The 4802-nt window shown below is 45.6% G+C and overlaps 1 pseudogene; it reads right to left on the bottom strand.

Moving 5' to 3' along the window:
- The window catches only part of LOC123191986 (cysteine-rich receptor-like protein kinase 15), a 52058-nt pseudogene extending 47300 nt beyond the window's left edge, over positions 1–4758 (bottom strand).
- Positions 4759–4802: the final 44 nt, after the last annotated feature.

Below are 4802 nucleotides of genomic sequence, written 5' to 3'. Positions count from 1 at the left end.
ACTAGTATTAATTGGACTAGGAAGAGGAGCGGCGCCCCCTCCTTCCTTCCCTTCCCTCTTCCCCTTCCTTGTCTCCTACTCCTACTACTTGGAAGGACTCCTAGTTGTACTAGGAAAAGGGGAGTCCTACTCCCGATGGGAGTAGGACTCCCCTAGGGCGCGCCATAGAGAGGGCCGGCCCTCCCCTCCTCCACTCCTTTATATACAGGCGCAGGGGCACCCCAAAGACAACAATTGATCAGTTGATCTTTTAGCCGTGTGCGGTGCCCCCCTCCACCATAGTCCACCTCGATAATACTGTAGTGGTGCTTAGGCGAAGCCCTGCGTCGGTAGAACATCATCATCGTCACCACGCCGTCGTGCTAACGAAACTCTCCCTTAATACTCGGCTGGGTCGGAGTTCGAGGGACGTCATCGGGCTGAACGTGTGCAAAACTCCGAGGTGCCATGCATTTGGTACTTGGATCGGTCGGATCGTGAAGACGTACGACTACATCAACCGCGTTGTCATAACGCTTCCGCTTTCGGTCTACGAGGGTACATGGACACACTCTCCCCTCTCGTTGCTATGCATCACCATGATCTTGCGTGTGCGTAGGAATTTTTTTGAAATTACTATGTTCCCCAACATTAAATAGTGTTGCTTGGAAGCATTCTAATGTATTTATTTATGTTAATTCTGATTTTGTTCACAAAGGTAGAAACTGTGGATTAGTTGAATGGATTGATCCAGCTTGGCCCAAAACCCTTGAGAATGCATTAGCCAAGTTATGGTTTATGTATGAAGAAAGTAGGAGAGACAGGACTGAGGAAAATCTTCTACATTCACTTGTTGTTCATGACTTGACACAAGAGAAGAAGAAGCTGCAGGAGAGCTATGAGAAGTTGGTTGAAGATGTGAATGGACTTTTGGATGCTCAGGAAAGGAGGGCAGAGGTAGAAAGGAAAGATCTTGAAACCAACAAGCTTCAGGAGAAGTGTGACATGGTTAAGAACCTAGCAGCTGCTTAAGCAAATGTCATTAGGAACATGAAGCTCAAGCTAGCTGAAGAGAGGAAGAACTTGCAGAACCACATCGATGAGCTGAAGAAGACAGTTGAACAGAGCAATGTGAAGCTGCAGGGGGTCAAGGCCATCATTAACAACTAAGTCTATCTTGCAGTTCACATCCATGGCATGTCTGGCCCAAGTGTGTTTGGGTATTTTGCTAAGCCACACCCAAGCTGCTTCACACTCTGTCTTTAACTCATCCATTGCAACTTGAAAACCATGTTCAATATATGAGTAACTTGCTGCATCCATGTATTTTTTAATTCTGGCCCTCTAAACCCAGCAATCTGAAAGTTCTGGTAGATATGCCTAAGGCAGAACCTTTGTGGGCAATTGGGGAAGACTCTATTTATGGCTTTCAAAAGACCTTGTATGAAACAAGTACAACTAAGTAACTACAACTGCATGAAAGTAACTACAACTACATGAAAGTAACTACAACTAAATATATTACCTTTTGCCTATCTGAAATGATTGTGTACTGTCCAAACTGGCCAGATTGCCCACCTATTGCCTCCCTCAGCTGCTATAGAAAACAGGTCCAGGAATTAGTGTCCTCCTTGTCTACAATTCCAAAAGCAACGGGAAAAATATTGTTGTTCCCATCTCTTCCAGTAGCAGCTAGGATTTGTTGACCAGTAGTGAGCTTTATGAAGCATCCATCCAAACCTGCAAGTTTAGCACAAATGATTAGTACTTCAAAGAACATACAAGTGGCATAAACAACAATACAAGGCAATTACCTATGAATGGTCTGCAGCCATTGAGGAACCCTTCTTTGCATCCATTCAGGCAGATGAACAGTCCATGAAACCTAGGGTTCTTGCTAGGATGCTCCCTAATATGTTTTGTTGTGACAATACATCTAGAACCTGGATTGGTGTCTAGGATAGCCTCTAAATAATCCCTAATCCTTGTGTATTGGGCCTTTTGATCTCCTAAAACAACATTCTTTGTTGCCTTCCTAGCCCTGTAGGCCATGTGGGTTCAAATATCCACTCCATACTTGCTCTTTGCAGTGTTAATTATTGTTGTTATTGTTGTGTTAGGGTCATTCCTCACTACCTCCTCATAATGTTTTGCAACCCACTTGGCAGTGACTTTGGTGCTCTTTGACACAGAAGGGCATGTGTGCATCAAATACAGCTTTCTAATGGTAAATGTCTTCTCATTTGCAATCTGAGAAGCTGCTATATAAAAAAGGCATTGCTCATTTATGCACTGTGCTATAACACTGTCACTGCAGTTTCTGTGGTACTCATAGTTCCTGTTCTATGATATGTGCAGGGTTTGGAGTGCAGTTCTGAACTGGTACACATCAATGAAGCAAAGATGCTTCACAAATTGGTCTTGTGGGTCAGCTCTGCCCTCAGCATACCATAACCTTGGCTTCATCTTCTTTGCTCTGCTCTTCCTACCATTGGGCAACACATAAGCCATTGCCTCAGCACCATCATCATCTTCCAACCCCAGGTCTAATGGTTTTTTGTCCTCGTCATCTGATGGTATCCAGTCATCCTCAAACATTTGCTCTACACTTCCATGTGATCTGCTAGTTGGCCCTTTTCTGTCTCTCTTGGCCTTATTCTTCTTCTCAATATGTTGACCACTCTCTTGCTCCTCTTCATTATGTTGCTCCCCTTGCACCACTTCCTCCAATTCCTCCTCCTCTTGATCATCATCATCCTCTTCTTCACCTGATGGATCATACAGTTCCTCCTCCTCATCTGTATCCCACATCTCCTCAACACTTGTGTCCCCTTCATAATGTAGTAATGGATCATCCCTCTGTGTTTTCATTTCCTCAAGCCTAGCAAGGATATCCCCATATTCTGACAAATCATCATCATCACTATCCTCTTCATTGTCCATAACTGCAGCTTTCCTTTTCAAAGGAGTGGCCTTCTCTTTTTCTTTCTCATTCTTCCTAAACATTGCAATTTTCTTTCTCCTTGTCTCCTCCATAACTTTTTCTATTTGCAGTTGCTCCTCTGAATTGTTTGTGCTCTGCTGTGTTTGAAACTGTATTGGTCTTAGTTCTTCTTCTGGTACTTCTGCTGTTGTGTTTGAAACTGAACTAGGATGTGCATTGAACAACACTCCTTCATCTACCTGATACAGTTGGAGCTCTCCAATTTCCTGCAGAGGGATCTGCTGCTCAATAACATTAGCACTGCAATTTATATGTGCAGGTTTGGGGGAACTGGCCCTAACAACTGTCACATTGAAAATCTTCTGCTTCTGTTGTACTATGTTGTCTAGAATTTCCTCCAGCATGGCATCACCCTTTATTTCTTGCATTCCTTCTATTCCTAGGCCAGGATCCTTCACATAGTACATGTAATCCCTCACCCCATATCCTTCAGTCTCTATCAGTGCAACTAGATTGTAAAATGTGATGTCTGACAACATCATAGTTCTCTCAAGATTATCTCTGTCATGAAAATGCATCCTCAATTCCCAAACCTTATCATCTAGACTGCAAATTCATAAAGAAACATAGTGTTGTATAAGTGTTCAATTATAACACTTATGAAAAAGCAGGACAACATCAATACATAGCTTTGGGTTGCTTAAGTAACCAATGTAGTACAAAGCAAAAAACTGGAATAACCCTAGTTTTGGTTCATTAAGATCTACTGCAATACAGATCAACACATCAACTAATTACAACTATATAAGCATAGCTTATTTCAACTAAATAAGACACACAGAACAACTAATTTAAACATAATGAGTTAATTTCAGAAAGAAATCATCGCAATAACAAACATAGGGCCAACAATATGCAATGGAGATGGGGAAGGGGATATCACTACACGCTAACCCTAGCCCTAGCCCTAGAAACAGATCAGATAAGTTCACAGAATAATGGATAAGGGAAGGGGATCTCACTATACACCGCCGAAGGATGAGGCGATGTGGTGGCTTCCATTGGGATTCGCCTTCACCGCCGCGGCGAAAGATCTAGCCGCCGCGTATTCCACTGAATACTGCACCTCCGCATCTCGCGTCGCCTTGCTAGGGTTCGAGCTCCCGCAGAGCTCACCGCCTGGGTTGGGATCCGCGTCGCCTGCGCCACTGCCTGGAGGACCGCCCCCGCCAACACCGCCTGCTTTCGCCGGAGTAGCCATCTGCCTACGCGACGAGAGGAGGGGAGAGAGCGGCAGGAGAGTGGGGAAGAAGGCAGACGCGAGGAGGGGAGAGAGCGGCGGCAGGAGAAGAGGGAGAGAAACGAACAGATGGGGGATGGAGGCATACGACGCCGTCAAACGCCGTCTAACGGCTGTCGGGACGGCCGACGGTGCCATATACGCAAAAAAGGGCCCCACCTGTCATAAACAAGCTTAACTAACCCCGATCCGCCGATCAGTGCTTTCTGCAAAAAGATTACGGAAGACATGGTGTTTTCTGCAAAAAAATTGTATTGTGGTGGTTTTCGCAAACCTTGCCTTTAAAGTGGTGGTTTTGTGCAATTTACTCTTACACCAGCCCGTACACCCTGTCTGGCACCGCGCCGGTGATGTTCGTCGTGAATCGAGACGCCGCGCCAGCGGCTGCGGCGGGTAGGGAGCAGAGGAGGGCGTTGAGGTTGGTCTGGAAGATACCACCGTGCGTGTAGTTCGTGTCTCTTGGGCACTCGGAGTAGGAAGGATCGCCGGCGTGGGCTGCGGCAACCAGGAGGAGGAGAGGGAGAAGGTTGCACATGGCTCGTGGATACGGCGCCATTGTTGCGGCACTCCGGAGGTCTT

The sequence above is a fragment of the Triticum aestivum genome, chromosome 2A (assembly GCF_018294505.1).
Source record: "Triticum aestivum cultivar Chinese Spring chromosome 2A, IWGSC CS RefSeq v2.1, whole genome shotgun sequence".
NCBI lineage: Eukaryota > Viridiplantae > Streptophyta > Magnoliopsida > Poales > Poaceae > Triticum > Triticum aestivum.
The sequence above is the reverse complement of the archived record's forward strand: the minus strand, read 5'-3'. Positions and strand labels throughout refer to the sequence as shown.